This window comes from Melopsittacus undulatus, chromosome 4 (genome assembly GCF_012275295.1).
Source record: "Melopsittacus undulatus isolate bMelUnd1 chromosome 4, bMelUnd1.mat.Z, whole genome shotgun sequence".
Taxonomy (NCBI): Eukaryota; Metazoa; Chordata; class Aves; order Psittaciformes; family Psittaculidae; genus Melopsittacus; species Melopsittacus undulatus.
The window spans coordinates 87,138,176-87,156,090 of NC_047530.1; positions in this window are offsets into that span (position 1 = coordinate 87,138,176).

Here is a 17,915-nt window from a genome sequence, read left to right on the forward strand (position 1 = left end):
TTTTCAACTGATTTTGAGCAAAACAGATTTTTTTTTAAACAGAACAAAGATACAAAAAGAAATCTCCACAAATACCAAGAGCTCAGCTGTGTGGTTATTTGAAACTATATACAGAATCACATCCCTGCTCAAAGCAGTTGAAAGGGCAAACAATTTTCTCAGTGTATGTACTCTCTCTTAGTTTTTATAAGTTCCATCCTGTGCTTAAGAAATCTTAACAAAAATTTCACAGAATTCAGTATGCTATAACAAAAACTATTCAAGGCAGCAGCACAACAGTTTACAGCTGATTGCTTTTTTCAGTGAGTTTTCACTTTTTTTTTTAACTTGATTTCTTGTACAACAGATTCAAAGATTCAGACAAATATACTTTTTATCAGGTGGGAGCAGTCAAAAGAGGGGAGAGAGACAGAGGTGAGATGAAACCTAAGGAAGGTATGAACCAGAAAAAGAAATGGATACACAGACAGAAAAATGCAAAACCATCAGGATAAGCAAATAAAAGTAACAGGTGTAAGGGCAAGCAGTTGAAGAACACAGACTCTTTCAGGAAGGGCTGCTCATCATGACATATTTTGAATGGACTGTACATTGGCTAAGATGTAATAACAATTATCCTGTCCTTGTTTTCAGTGGTGCTGAAATCTGAAGACACATTTCTCGCTTCTTCCAGATATACAGTAAAAACCTGAAAGTACAGCTCTTTAAAATGCATCAGGAAGAAAAAAAAAAAAAGAAAAAGAAAAAAAACCCCTTGTCATTTATTGCTTTCATTTTCAGTACATCTCTAACAGATTTGAAAATGTCACAATGTTTCATAAGCAGAATCTCATTATTTCAGACATACAAATGGTGGTCACATCAACTTACAATATTGTTTCTGAAATTTAGTAGCACTGCACAGAAGCTGCAAACTAAGGGAGTTTACAACAGAAATATTAGATAGAAATTTTAATTAAAAACTTGTCCCATTGTAAGCCACTGAGCATCAGAAAATGTTTAAAAACACAAACAATTGTCATAAAAACACACTCACATGAATTACACACTCAATCCCTCCAAATCTTTCTGTGCCTGCAGTTTTCTCTATTTTTATTGCTATTTTATCATACTGCCTATAATTGTCTACTGAAAAAGAAACTAGAAATAAAAGCACTGTAATTCACATTGACTCATAAGAGCTAAATCTCATGGATTTAAGTAAAAATTATAAACAAGTAACAATGATGAAACAGAAACATTGGTCACAGGGAAGCTGTTTTTTTCCTAAACTTTTGTAGTTTACATCCACTCACCTGTTACCCTCAAGTTCTTCTGTATACGGCAATTTCCTCTTCACACCTCTGTCACTAAACAACCCATAACAATGCTCTGGATTCCAGTAACATCTCTGGAGTTCACCCCCTCAGTATTTTTGGGTCTTTCCCATACGCTCAGCTGAGAAGTAAGTCTAGTTTGCTGTGGCTTGTCTGGAGATTTTGCATTTTGACCCGTGCGTTGGCCACTCCCACTGAGCAAACTAAGCAAGACTCATCAAGAGTCGATTTTTCTGTACCCTTCTCTTTGCAAGGACATGCCTTGTATTCCTATGACCTGATTTTCACAAAACTTGTAGGAAGTTACTGTCTTTTAGACTTCCGTTGTAATTTATTGAACTTGACCAACAGATTTTGAAGTTATTAAAGAGTCCAGGGAACAGTCAACCTTATAGTTTGGTCATAAAAAGCTTCTTTCTCTAAGAACACAAGCTTCTCCATTTCCATCACACTCAGAAACACATATATAAAATTAATCCACCACATTTAGCTTATGAAATTCTTAAAAAGAGAAAAAAAAAAAGTTACATTAAAAGAGTTCAGTTCCAACTCTCTCAGCTTGAAACAGTAACCGCTAGCACAGTAACAGCTATGATATCCTTTTTGAACAGGGAGAGACCTCCCTGTACATAGAGGAGTAACAGAGAATGATAGAGCATGCAGGCAGTCAGAATCCTTCATGTCAACATTATAGATATTGAGGGAGAAGCCAGGGTTTCTGCAGGTTATTTGCACATGAAAGCAAAATATCATGTTAAACTGGAAAGAATGGACACCCTGTCTACCACCAAATACAGACAGCACAGATGGTCCATCCTATGTGTCAGAAGCTTGCACATTTATCTGTGATTTCTGGCATCACCTACAGTTCTCATTTCCAGCCTATTACTAGTTGATGAGATTGCTGTACCTTCTTGTTTAATCCTATGCAACTGGAGAAGGAGCCCAGGTTGATTTCTACCATGTCCTTAATCTTACAGTACACCCTCAGATAAATTCTTGAGTTACTATCTTATGGACAAACAGTCCTCCCAATTCTTTTCATGGCAGTATGACTAGTAAGATGCGGACACTCAGGGTACAGCTAATGAGTCAAGAGGAGGAGATAAAGCGCTAACCAGAAAGGAAAGCAAAATGAGAGAAAAACTGTACTACAAAATGAAATATAACTGATCTCAACAAGAATGTCTGAAGAAGTGAGAAAGAAAGGCATTAACAATACGAGACATAGACAGTCCCCATTTTCTGCATTTCAGTTTTGTCATTTTTTTTTCATTTTGTTTTTTTATTTTTTCCTCCTTTCAGCTTTTTCAGTTTACCTACTATATTAAAACCTCTTGATCCCAGGCTGTTGTTCAGAGATCTCATTAATCAAGATGTAGGGATGTAACAATGAAGAGGCCAAATAGACTGATTCATAGATGCTTAAAACTGCAAGAGTTTGTTCACACTATTTATTTTGATGTCTCATATAAGAGAATCACTTGTTTCATGCAGTAATTCCTGCAGTGGGGGAAAAAAGAAAAATTCTGTGCATGAATAAAGTGTTCTGAGTTTCCTTATTTACCACACACCCAGACACAAACTCAAATCAGTTACCCAGAATATTTAAAATATTTCAACCATCCACAAAGGAAAAATTATATATATAAAGAATTAAAATCAGTGAAGAATTACCAGGAAATAATGCCAGTTGCCCTTCATGCTTTGGATGCCTTCAGCCCAGAGTTACAGGAGGGATGTTTCAGTGAAAATTACTTTATTACCTACAGGTATGAATGTTTGTCACACTCCTGTCTTCTAGGAGCTCTGCCTTTTCACTGTGAATATTAATTCAAGCAATGTAACATCAGATGATAACGAAACTAGGAAAGGTAGCCCTGTTCTTATTTCTGACACTTTTTTCTTTTTCTTCTCAGAAGGCCAGCTCCCACATGGACGCCTGCCTGTGCAAATCTAGGATAGTTTTTGCTTGGTTTCATTAGTGACTGGAAAATTATCTTATGGACAAAAAAAAGAACATCTGAAAAAAATAATTGAAGTAAATCTCTAAGCATACATTAAAAAAAAAAACATAGGCACTGGGTGTCTCTTAAGCATGTTGATAATGAAAATAATGGTAGTTACAACAGAACAATAGGCTCCACTGAAGACAGACATGACATTGTCACTCACACCCAAATCTTCTTCCAAGTGTTTGTCATAATACAGTAGCAAAATTTGAGTGGGAGCATAAACATAAAGGCACACAGATGAAAGAAATTGCTTAGAAGAACATGAGAGACCAGGGAGGAATTTAGCATCTCATCTAATTGTCAGAACACTTCAGCCATTAGAAACCATCACTCTGCCATAGTCTGCCATGTTCTACCTCATCCATGAGATTTCTGTAGGACTCTGCTCCTCCTGGGAAGAGTTTAAGTTAAGTTTAGACATCTTTTTACATCTGGAAAGGAAGGTAGGTCAATTCCAGAAGTACAAATCCTTATGGGAGATGACTAGGTAATTCTCCCCACATCACAGCTCAATTTAGCCTGAGGGCCTCATTTACAAAGGAGATTTATTTTTTATCTCCTTCCTTCCCTTCAAGTAAACTACTTTTACATGGGTTGTCTTACACAGAAGAGGAGGGGATGTTTTCTGTGAATTCTGCTGCTGAAGCTGAGTTCATAAAAATGAAAGAAGAAAGAAATATAGATGAATGGCAGAAACAGCGAAAATGCTGCAGCAAGGAAGAGAAACAGGATAAGAAGGAGAAATGCTTGGGAGAATCATTTAAAAGCTGTAAAATAAAGCTATTTGTTTTGCACCAATGGAAACATCTGAAACGAGAAAGCAATTTTTATTTGGTCTCAAAGCTCCAGCATGATCAAACAAATATGCCTCCAGAAGAAAAAGAGATCGCAATCTTCTCATGTTGTTAAGATCCTCTATTCCTTTTTTCCCACCTCACTGCAGAATTAGATATGAGGAGCTCATATTAAATTTTCTTGCAAGTGTTTAAATGGCAGTCCCAAAAGAGGCTACTGCTTAGTCTCAAACTGAGGGGCCACATTTCTCACACTTACCAGCACTCCTGCCCCCCTCAACCCTCTCCCCACCTTTCTCAACATACTGCTTTGTTCTTGCATCTGAAGGTCTCCCCCTTCCTCACTGCTTTCCTTTCCCTCCTTTTCAACATCCATTATTGGTTTTACTACAGGAACAAAACCAAGCCACTGCTGCAACGGGAAAGGTCTTCATTCTAAAATCAGGCAGCTGAAAATAGTTGTAAGTATAATAGATTCAAATTGCACCTGGTTACATGCATCATTCTATCTTACTAGAAGACATAACTTTTTTCTGTCGGTATTGTTACCACAAACCATTGCTAAAAATAAAGCAAACTTCTGGCATGGTGAAAAAAAACAACAAATAGTGAAGCCTCTTTATCAGATTTTCACCAATTATCTATCACAGCAAAATGCTGTTCTAGCACCTGCTTGTAGCTGTTATTAAAAAGATAGCAAAGTGGGGCAGGGGGGAGGTGGAAAGTATTTTAGTAATTTTACAGTGCTTTGCATAGGGGAAAGAAAAATTCTTTTAGTCATTTGGTGATCAGCTAATGCCCTGAGGCACGAATACAGACTAATCCCGTCTAGCAGGTAAAGCTAAAAATTTTATAGATGACCATAAAGTTAGAAGGCACTTTTAAAAAGTGCAGCTACAGTGTTCGATTCTGACCTCTTGCATAATCTAAGTGCTTTGTGAGGAAATATTTAATTTCATTTGCTTGAAATTTACCCATGATTAGCTTCATGTGACCTCACATCCTGTAATTATGAAAGAATGTAAAAAGTCCAGGATTGGTTGGAGGTTTTTTATTCACCCTTTAAATCTCCAGTGTTGCAATTAAAGCTATGCTAGACTATTTGCAATGGTAGGAAATCCTAAATTTTGCAAAATGTCAGGATGCAGTTTATTTGCCATACATCAACATGACACATTTTCCAAAATCTTACTTATTTATATGATTAGAATTAGGGTCAGACTTCAATATCATGTGAACTCTTACTTTGCACTCACACTGATTTCAACAAGAGTCTGGTCTTACTTTATATGATACAATAAAGTAAGAGCCTACAAAAAAAATCTCCTTTTGGGAGAAGCACTTACTGAATGAGACACTGGAAACTAAAAAATCAGAGCGGACCCCACATCTCCTGAATTCTTTGTATAATAAATACACTGCAGTTTCTTGTTGATCCCAAAACTCAGTCTCAGGTATATCACCCTTAGAAAACACCTGCTAGAGTCTTGATAAATCTTAGTCTTGCTAAAACTAGACAAAATTAAGCCCCCCTTTTTAAGTCTGAGATTCACATTCTGCATAGGAAAAAACTAAGCAAGAAGGTTTTACCTTCAAGGCAAAGGAGATTTTGGACTTTATGTAGGATTGTTATGTTCCTTGTATTACAAGAATTACAAGCACATTTTACCAGTCAAAATTTTACTCTAGCATTAGATGCATTTAAATCAAATTAGCAGATATTAATGTCAATCCACAAAAGACTTTCTGGAGAGGAAAGAAAAAAAAAAACAAAACAACCGAAACAGAAACAAAAAAAAACAAACCCCCAAACCAAAACACAACAACCCTCCCCCCCAAATAAAAGAAACCCACCAAACTCATAAAAAAAAAACCCAACAACAAACCACACACAAAAAACCCCACATACAACTTTACTGTTATATATATATATATCAAAACCAAACAGAAAATGTACTCATAAGTAAAATTTAATGCCAGCAGTGCTAGCATAGAACTCTATCATTTTCAATTGCCATTTTACTATTGCCTATTCTGCTCTTGCTATCTGTCCTTATGAATGTATTTCAGGTTGCAGCACTGTAGTTTCAGATCAGGCAAGAGATGCATAACTTAAAAAAAAATCTTCAGGAATGATATCTTCTTGATAGTTTCCTGAAGTGCCTCTAATAATAATTTTCAGTATTTTGAGAGAGAATTCTAGACAGAGTTGGGAAAAAATAAGATAAAGAACACTGAGGCAGGGAAAACAGTATATCAAATTATGTGAACATTTCACCTGGGTGGTGACAAGTAGAACACACATATACCTGATTTCATATTGCTATCCCAACCAAGCTGAAGCCACTGTGGAGCCTATCACCTTGTTTTCTTACTGTTTTCAGCACTTAACTACGTTTTCTGAAGATTTCTCAAATGGAATGTGCTCATGCTTTCCACCTACCTTCTGTGACATCCAATTAAAGTGCAGCTGAGTGGAAAGAGCCCAAGACAATTCCATGGTGCAATAGGACAAGAGGAAAACATCAGTTCCTGTGCAAAATCCGTTGCTACTCAATGACACATCAAAAGGTTTTTACAGAAATACAGTTGTTAGAATAAAAATGTGCTGTTGATGCAAGATTTAAAATGTTCAGGGTTTTCTGAGTCCATGGAAAGAAACTGGCTGTAGATATGCAAAGCATTTAGTAGGCATTTCACTCTATTGTAGAAGTTGAAGTTGTTGCCTTACAACCAAGAGTTCTTCAGTATTAGCTAGATTCATTCTGTCTAAGCTACATGTATCAGGTCTGATCATATTATCTGGACAGATCTATATAAATTTGGACAAGAAAAGGAGCTGTGCTAATAACATATCATGCTTAATTCCAAACAATCTTGAACCCTTAAAGATAAGTTTGAGTTTTCTGTTGGGGTTCTTTTTTTTGGTTTTGGTTTTGCGTAAGAAAACTTCTGACAAAATTTTTACTATTTGACAATCTCTGGAAACATATTTTAAATATTTTTCAGTAGTATACAGTGAAGAGCAAACTTTAAAACTTAGTTATATGCCAACAGACAGCACAAAGATGGACGTGTTTGGGGACAATATTTTGTAAACAAAATTACCAGGTAACCCTAAGTATCACCCTAATTATTATTAACTATTCTATGATTCTATGATTATAAGCTATTAGGTAAATATCTTTTTAATTCAGTAACATCAAATCTATCAGTTCAGAGGCACCCACAGTTCTTCTAGTGCATTTACTTTAATGTAGGTTTAAGTACTGCTATTGAACTGCTTGGCTCACGGATGGAAAGTGAAAGGTTTATTGAACCTCCTCTGTTGTAGTGACCTACATGTCCATGGGTCAGGGCTTTGCAGGACTTCCTGCAAACAGAAGCAGCCCTGGCAGGAACTGGTGGCCTTAAGGGCTTGTGGGTAAAAATCGACTTTTCACCTCCTCTCAGTTTAAACAGCAACCATTTTAATCTGGAGGATTCCTTATATATTTCTGAAAAGAGCCTGCCTTCCTTTTTAAAAGTTTTCTGTTTATCATGGCCTACAGAATCAGATCCAAGCCAAGCTTGTGTATTTGTATCCATCACTCCAAGTATCCACACACATGGAGCAATGAAAGTAAGGAAAAGAGCAATGTCTTGAGGAGAAAACAAAAGCAATTTTCTAAACTCCTGTAAATGTCCTACACTCCTATGATTTTTAAGGCCTGTTAAGAAATAATTTTGGGCATATTTCTCAAGGACCAACCCAGAGAAGAGACATGTTTTAACAAAATCTATTAGCAGACAATAATTCATGCTATCATATTGTACCATTCATTCATGCATCATCTAACAAGATGACATTTAATACAAAATAAGAGTGATGAAGGTCACAGAAATTTGTGCAATTTATTATTGGTGTCAAGCCAGATTAGTTTAGCCAGTACTTGACTAAAATTTGCCTAGGATGCCTCTGAGTAAAAGGTTATTATCCAGTGGATATCTTCCTCTCGTGCTCAGTCTCACACTCTGAGAACTGAACTGACTGTCGGGAGTTCTCTGAATCTCACTCAAAAAGGGTTATTCAGGTCTCATGTCCCACTTCTGCCTCTGCTTTCACTCACTCTTTCAGATCCCTACAGTCACTATCCACAACAGATCATAAGGAGATGCAGGAGCAGTGCTAAGCTGTTGGGAAATCCTGCCAAATAAACACCCTTTGGAAATGAAGATTTCTGGGGGTAAAACAATATGATATGTACAAGCAATGCCTTTTTTAAGGGTACATTTGAATGATGATCTGAATAATAAAATGCAGAAATGAATGGCCCCTTTGAACACACACACGCAAAAAGATACTACATAATTCTTAATGCATCTGCTAGTTCTGGGATCTGCTCTCAAAGATCACAAAATCCCAAGGGTTGGAAGGGACTTCAAAAGATCATCTAGTCCAACTCCCCTGCAAGAAAAGGGTAACCTAGAGTACATCACACAGGAACTTGTCCAGGAGGGCCTTGAATATCTCCAACAGAGAAGACTCCACAACCCCCCTGGGCAACCTGTTCCAGTGCTCTGCCACTCTCACAGTAAAGAAGTTCTTCCTGATGTTCACATAGAACCTCCTATGCTCCAGTTTACACTCATTGCCCCTTGTTCTGTCGCTGGACATCACTGAAAAAAATCCTAGCTCCATCATCCTGACACCCACCTGTTGGGGGTCGAGCATGGGCGCTTTAACAGGCTTACAGCAAGCTGTGAGAAAGTGAACCTCTGACCCCAGGCTAAAAGAAGAAGCGTCAAGATCAGCAAAACAGGAACGCAATAACAAGATGCCAGAAGCATGATGTAACGCTAAGCTGAAGCGAAGGTGTGAAACCAATCAGGAGAGGCAAAGTGGAGCGTGTACCTCTCGTGGGCAAAGTGAAGCAGCCAATCAAGTAATGCGTGATCGCGTGTAAGACAGTATATTAAGAGCAGCCTTGTAATCAATAAACGGAGCTTTTGTGAACCTACATCATATCGGTGTTTTCTCCCCTCCACCTGGCCGCGGCACCCACCCTTTACATATCTGTAAACACTGATGAGGTCACCCCTCAGTCTCCTCTTCTCCAAGCTAAAGAGACCCAGCTCCCTCAGCCTCTCCTCAGAAGGGAGGTGTTCCACTCCCTTCATCATCTTTGTGGCTCTGTGCTGGACTCTTTCAAGCAATTCCCTGTCCTTCTTGAACTGAGGGGCCCAGAACTGGACACAATATTCCAGATGCGGCCTCACCAAGGCACAGTAGAGGGGGAGGAGAACCTCTCTTGCCCTACTAACCACACCCTTTCTAATGCACCCTAGGATGCCATTTGCCTTCTTGGCCACAAGGGCACATTGCTGGCTCATGGTCATCCTCCAGGACCCCCAGGTCCCTTTCCCCTTCACTCCTTTCCAGCAGGTCAACCCCAACCTGTACTGGTACATGGGGTTGTTCTTCCCCAGATGCAAGACTCTACACTTGCCCTTGTTGAATTTCATCAAGTTTCTCCCCACCCAACTCTCCAGCCTGTCCAGGTCTCGCTGAATGGCAACACAGCCTTCTGGTGTGTCAGCCACTCCTCCCAGTTTAGTGTCATCAGCGAACTTGCTGAGGGTACAATTAGTTCCCTCATCCAGGTCATTGATGAAAATATTAAACAGCACTGGTCCCAGCACCGACCCCTGAGGGACTCCACTAGTCACAGACCTCCAGCTAGATTCTGCCCCATTGACCACAGCTCTCTGCCTTCTTCCTTTCAACCAGTTCTTGATGCACCTCACTACCTGATCATCAAACCCACACTTCCTTAGTTTATCTATGAGGATGCTGTGGGAGACAGTATCAAATGCCTTACTGAAATAAAAAAAAACCACATCTACCACTCTACCATCATCCCTCCACCTAGTTACTTCCTCATAGAAGGCTATAAGTTTGGTCACAGAATCACAGAATCCCAAGGGTTGGAAGGGACCTCGAAAGATCATCTAGTCAAACATGACTTCCCCCTGGTAAAACTATGTTGTCTGTTCTTAATGACCCCCTCATCCTTGATATATCTCAAGACAAACATGAAGTTGTAACAAATCCCAGTCTTTGTTGAAATCCAACCCAGAGCGATCACTAACACAGATCTAAATGTAGTAATTCTTCAACACTTTTTAGAAATCCTGTTACAGTATTTTTTTTCTATGATTCTTGCCATGATTGTTTGGGGCTTTTTTTAATTCTTTTTCAAAATACCTTATTTTTACTCCTGTGAATGTTTCAGACACCTCCCTCATCCATCTTTAATGAAGTTATCAGGGTTAATTAAACCCAAGAGGCACAAAACTACAGTATGGCTAGAACAGGATGTTTCATAAGCCTTGGATAGGAGAATGAATAATATGCAAAACCGACAAGCACCTCTCATTCCCATAGCATTCCTGCACACATTGGTTATTCTAGGAGCCTGACCCCCATTATATGAGAAAATTTGTCCGTAAGACTTAAAATCAGGTCCTCCCTCATTTGGAATCACATAAACATAATTTATATTATCTAGTGTTTATTGCAGGGTTAAGCCATATCTCTGGGTAACAAACAAATCTAAACTGTGTTTCCATGGATTTGTCATGAATGAAGCTGTGAGAAATGCCTTTTAAAAAGGAAAAAAAAAATCCCTCACAAAAAAACACTTCAATCTGAGCAATTTTAAGTCCCAATGTGACGTTCCTGCCTATGAAAATTAATGTTGTGAGAGCCCAGGAGAGAAACAAGGGAAATATAACCCTCATTTTCAAGAAGGGGAAAATGGATGACCCAGGGAACTGCAGACCAGTCAGTCTCACCTCTGTACCTGGCATAATCTTGGAGCAGATTCTCCTGGAAGGCATGCTAAGGCACATGAAAAACAATAAGGTGCTTGGTGACAGCCAGCATGGCTTTACTAGGGGGAAATCCTGCCTGACCAATTTGGTGACCTTCTGTGATGGGGCTATGGAACTGATGGACAGGGGTAGAGCCTCCTACATTCGAGGAACAGGATATACATCAGGTTACAAGAGACATTCTCCTTGCCAAATTCTACAAAACTTTAGAAAAACCTTTAAAAGTCACTTATACATTAATGTTAAACTGTTTAAAAGCCTCCAGTAAATTATAATACAGGTTACAATACAAAAAGAATGTTAATTGAACACAATGGCCAAAGACCTGCAGTGTGAAAGCTTCTGCTTTGTGATTCAAATGCAATATGAGCTAACCCCATGTAATTTTTAGACTTCTGATTTTTTAATTCTTTTTAACAGTTTGCCTGTTAGCAGACAACAATGCCTAATACCAGCCTTTGCCTGATACATTACAGCAAACTTCCTGCTTCTAACTTTACCAGACTTAAACTCATGTGCTGCAATTTCCCAGCATTTGTCTCATTTTGAGAAAGCTTCAGGGAAGACATCTCTGTAATTTCCAAGAGCAAACATAGAATAACAAAAAACTTATCTCTTTTTATAAAGTGATACAAACTACCTGGCATTGATTCTTCAAGAAACCTTACTGCCTCCATGGTTTAGGAGGGAATTTGATACCTGGTAACTGCATTTAGTCTGCTTCAGCTGTCTACAGCTTTGACACAGAGGGGCACCTCAGAACCCTAAAAAGCACATCAAAAACAGTGGGATTAAGATTAGGGAATTAAGCAGATGTAGATTTGCTGCAGATGTGAAGCAGGGATCTGCTTTTCATATTTCCTACCATAGTGCCAGGTCGTACCTGCTCTGTGCCATACAGGTCAGATTGGATGGGGCTTTGATCAACCTGGTCTAGTGAAAAGTGTCCCTGCCCATAGCAGGGGGGTTGGAATTAGGTGATCTTTAAGATCCCTTCCAATTCAAACCATTCTATGATTTTGTATTCTGGCATATCTCTGGCTCCATAAGAAAGCCACAGAGCTGTTGGGGAAGTGCAGTGGGAGTCAGTGGTGCAGCAGAGAAAGGGAAGAAGGACTAATGATCCAGAAGCCATTTGCCACCATAGATCAGACAAGCTGCCACAGCCTCAGAGACAGACTTCTCTAGTTTGCTTCTGAACAGCATTCCACAGCTTAGGCACCCTTTCATGCCCTGCTCATGGTTGTCATAACATCATGGATGACTAATAGCAAGTCCTTATTTCACCCAGCCATTTATACTAGGATTTTATAATGACTTCAGAACACCTTAAGAGCCACTATTTTTGCTACAGAGAGTGGCTTTTGCAACTATTTACTTTTGATAATGAACCAGGAATCATTATCAAGCTGGGCCATTTTTTATCCTGACGTGTAGAAGATCCAGGGTACAATCTCAATCTGAATTACAAACTTGCTGACAAGGAAATCTTAAACTGCTGTTCCTGTGCCCTGACTCTTATGTCTGGGAGGAATGTTTCAGTCTTCTCTCAAGGAAGAGAGTGCTGCACAACAGAAACAGGTCAGTAGTGATGGTCTTCATATATGGGTAAAGTCAGGCATAGAATCCCCTTCCTTAGTGCACCAGAATCATACACAACAGTTCTTTTCATACTGTTTATTTGTACTCAAGAATCCTTATTTTACAATGGAGAGAAACATTGTTTCTGAATATGAAGATATATGAGTGATGAGCGGGAAGGAGGATGTGAATCAGAGCTACATACAAACCTGGGCTCCCTGTTCTCTTCAAGAATGAATTACCAGGCTGGTTATTCCTGACCTCCTAAATCTCAGCAGAAATCACATTTTCTGAAGGAAATAATCAAGAACAATGGGAAGATTTGGAAGCTTTACCTTCCTTAAAACAAGACAAGAAAGACAAAGTGTTAATAAACAAAAAAATCAGTTTTCAAATGCAGTTGGCTTTCCTCATTCTATTGAAAATGAATGAAGTTCATATTCAAGGATAAGATCATTCTTTGAGCCATATACCTGTAACTGTACTTGAATTTGTGCTTCTAGTACCTTTGGAGAGTTTCATTACCTTTTATAATATTCTAGCTGCCATTCAAATCTCAAAAAAATAACAAATAATGTAAAATCAATTGTGTAGAAGTAAGTTTACTTATAAAAATCTATTGAGTCAGGGTAACCTATCTTTTTTTGTTTCTTCACTTCCACATTCCAGTTGCTCAGAAACATTTTTAATCCTCAGGCTCCCAGGCAGTTTATATCCAGCAATCAACTTACAGACTTCATTTGATCAAACACACTGATGTGAATTATAATTTTTTTAGATTGCTGAAACATCCAATCCTGACAGGTTTGAGATCCTCTGAATAGTTTCAGGAGTATCTCTTGGGACAGTAGTCCTTTTTATAGCTTCTTAGGTATGAAAAAGCCATATTCAAAGCACACTGAAGGACAATACACAGCTCATAGGTAAGTTTTACCAGCCCTGCTGACTACAGTTGTAGATTTTCATATTTAAATGCAGCAATACATCTTTAATTACAATTACAATCACCTCTAGTGCTACAGAAGCTACAGTGTACATTCCAAGGAACATTTCCATAACTGCTCACCTACTATGAGAATAAAATAGTATTTCACTTTACATAAGTGCAGACTTTTTCAAATACATTGTACCTAGGCATTCCTATCATGAATTTCTAACCAGAGGCCCTTCTGCATTCCCTTGTGCCTTTTTCACCATTGCAGAAGTCAGACTGCTTGAAACATTCATCCAGATGCATTGTGAAAACACTTTTGAGCCTGAAAACTGGTAAAGGGGGAAAAGAGCAATGGCATTAACTTCAAAGCAGCAAGTCTTTAAAACCCACCAAGCAAAGAGAAACTGTAAGGCTTTTTGGTAAGGAACTGTAGACATGTTGGCAAAACACCCCAGAAATATCCCCAGAATCATGCCTCTAACAATTAGTTTCTATAGCAATGAACAGCCAGGCAAAACAGAAATTTGATGGAACCGTCTGGGGCTTTTGTTTCCTTGCTTATTTTAATCAGCATTTCAAGTAGTTTCACTTTTTGCCTCTTAGAAACAGTGCATTTTGAATCCTTCCCTGACTACCCCATGGGTCTACAGAACTCATGCACATACACATAACCCTCCACTCTGAACTGGATCATAGTGAGGTTCTCTCACAGTATCATCATGTTTTTAATAGAAGGCCAAAAACATAAGAGAAAAGCAGCTTGCTCATGATGAGTTCACAGTGCTGGGTCAGCAGCACTAGAGCACTTTTCTCACAGCATACAATGGTTCTGTCCTCCTTCAGGACCAGAAATGCAAGCTGCATGCATGATGGTTGTGAAGGCATAGCAATCCTTGCTGACACAGCAATGCCAGAGCACGCCTGAACTGCAGCACCTGGAAGACTATGAGCTGGCTCCATCTTTATCACCCTGACAGTTCTGTCATGTTACCCAAAACACCTCCACTCAAACCTTCACCATCTGAGGTCACTGGGTGTTGAGACATCTTGAATACAATTCCCAACAGCAAAGCCTAATGCTGTACCCAATCAAGACAGCTTGATGTCGGCTCACAATTGACAAAGTTACCTTCTTTGTCCAAGTAAAAATGTAAGCATGCACCTGGTATGAAAGAATTATCTGCATAATTAACTTGGGAAAATCATACTTCATTTGTTTGTGATTATTAGAGCTGCCTGGACATTTCATGTCTAATGACATGGAACATGTTAACGTGGGGTAAAAATAATCTTTTATTTGATGGCCAACAAAAAGCTTTTTTTGCCCATGGAAGTCAGATCTATATACTACAAAATAAAAGGTCAACCCCTAATTTTCTTTCAAAAAAAACAACCAAGAAACAAACAAAAAAAACCAAAAACACCCCCCCCCCCAAAAAAAAAAAACAAACAAGAAATACCCAAGAAAATACTACCCCAAAAATAATGAACTGGAAGTTTTTTGTCATTTCTGACCAGCCTTAAGAATTACTGGTTTTGCAAGCTATTTCAGGTACGAGGCAGAAACATGCTATTTAAGACCCATTTTGTATCTAGTGATTATTTTTGCGAACCATATCATCCTGAACTCATCTTGAAACCTGAGGTTCTAATCTTGTACCATTTGAATGAGTAGCTCATTGGAAGGTACACCACGAAAAAAAAAAAGCACCCCAAAAACCCCCACAGATTACCTGAAACACAATAAGCACACTCACGAGTTTAAATAAATAGTTTACACTACTTGGTTTTTTCAGTAACCTGTACAAGATGCTTGCATCAAGTGCCAAAAAGATTCTCTCACCTGGTTAAATTTAAATGAGAAGTTTTTCCTGTCTGCAGAACAAATGAAAACTAAATATAATTTATCTTTCATACTAAGGAGACTACCAGGATCTATATCCCACCAAATTTGTATACTTTGAAGTTTTCTGGAGCTCCCAGTGGAGATTAGCATCTCCTCATACCAAAAGTCAGGAGCAAGTCACTTGCATCCAAAGAAAAAATATTCATAGCCATTAAGCTCATTAGACGTAGCTGAACATGTTTTCCTCTAATTATATCCAGGGATCAATAGTAGCAATGCAGTCTCTCTGATTTGGTATCAAAAAAAGACAAATCCTCAGAAGTGTCTGCACTTTAAGAACAGAAGAGAAAATATTGTTGTTTAAGATGAAATTAAACTGTGTTGACTTAAACTTCCTTCTCAGCACTATTCCCATTTTCTTATTTGATATTGTACCAGAGGTTCTCCTGTGGAATGCCAATTCATCTGGAAACTAGAAACAAATGAAAAATGACAAGAAAAATTGCATTTCCCACAAAGTCTTTCCAGCAAAAAGATCTGGACAGATATCTTGACTTCTGAACTGAAATCTACCCCAAAAAGAATGTGATACTCAATAGGTAGGCAGCTCTTTCAGTAGTGAGAAGGATTTTGTTGGTTTGCATTGCAAGACAAAATTTAATCAATAAGACTCTTTAAACTCTACTCTTTTGCACTGCTAGCATATGCACTAATGATTTTCATGGTTTCCCACTTCACTGTAACATAACACTGGCACTAATTAATACAATAAGTAGTAACTGCCACAGATTAAGCAAGAACTGAATAGCCAAGAGGAGTTGCTAACATGGGCCTGCTGGAACTACCCAGGATGGAGTGGAGGAGTGAATCATAGTCCAGGAAGAAAAATTTCTTTTGTTGTTTGTTAAGCTGCACATCCCCATTTTATCTATGCAGAAAGTTTGGTATCTATAATCCCAACATTTTTATTAATCAAAAACAAAACCGCCATAAACAAAAAAAACCCAACAATTAAACACAAAAAAAAAAATAAACAACCCACAACCAGCCTCTAAATCATCACAAAAATCTTTCCTTTTCCTATAGCCTGGTTGCTCAGAAACACAGAAAAAATACCTCTTTCTTTTAAATAATCTAATAAGAATTTGGTTTGAAGGTTTCAAGGCATTTGAAGTCACAGTACCAATTCTTGAGATACTAAATAATGCAGTGTAAAAGGAGATTCACCCACACAGCTGAGTAAAAGAAGGAAAGACATTTTGAGCTGAGGGAGGCAATTAAGGCAGGACTGCAAGGAAACCCTCAGGATGATTTTTGAATTTTTTCTGCCAAGTCTCTCTCTGACTTTTCAATGGCTAAAGGCATTAGAGGAATAGATGTTTACAGCTGTGCATCCTGCCTGCCATTGCCACCCTCCCAGAGTGCAGCAAGCAGGCACAGACTAAGGCTAAGCAGAGCGCTCTTTGGAGAAAGGTGTCTGACTGCAAGTGAGGTGCCAGACACACCTCTATTCTTTGCTGTTTCTAAGGCAAGTATGAATATCACAGGGTATGCAGCAATATATTTCAAGAATGGCTGGTTGGCTACGGTGTGCAATGCCTTCTCTCATAGTGCTGGCACAATGCTGAGGCACTGGCAAGCACAAGACTGTTCAGGCAAGAGAGTTTTGAAAAGGCCAACATCTGAAATCTTCTTAATCCAATTTTTTTCCTTTCCCAAGTCATAATATTTAGAGCCCTAGGCTGGTGAGAGGTTTTCAGCATTCACGTAGTCAGAAATTACAAGGTGACCTTGCATCCACCCCAATATGCTTTACTCATCTGACTTTATTCTTGGTACATCTCCCATGGACTACATATGTAAAAGCAATCCTCACATCCTGGGATTTCTTACAGCTTTCTGTTAAAGATACACACTGGAAATGCCAACATACAGAAAGTGTGACAGGCTCTGAATCAGTTTTTATTTTGAGTGCAAGAGCACATTTCTATAGTACCACATAAAACAGTAATTAAAAAAAGACATACAGTAATAAGACCATGACAAGCTCTATTCTCTGGAAGCCAGAATAAATCCATTGCCTCCTGGATTTTCACATACATAGAAGAGAGCAGGACTTTGGTTTAAGATCATTATTTCTGACAGGATAATTGTTCGTATAGAGGTGGGCCAAGGTATTACTGGGCCATAGGACCCAATTTGCATCCCGATTAGCTTGAATCATGAGTATGAATCCATGTTCCAAAGGCACAGAGACCAGAGTTCAGGTTACATTTCCATGTCAGAGCAGCAAAAGGAGAGCACTCAGTTTGCAAGCCAATACACCAAAGCTCAAAAAGCCATCGTACACACAATCAATATAATCCTATTCAGTCTGCTTCTGTTGTTTGTTCGTCAACACAACCACAGATCTGGAGAAATTCCTCAAGCTGTACAGCTCAAACTACCCTCTTCTTCCAAGGTAACAATTTACGTTAATGACACATTACACAAAGGAAGTGGGGGTGCAGATGGTGCTGGAAGTGGCCACCTTTTTTATCTTATGCACAGCAT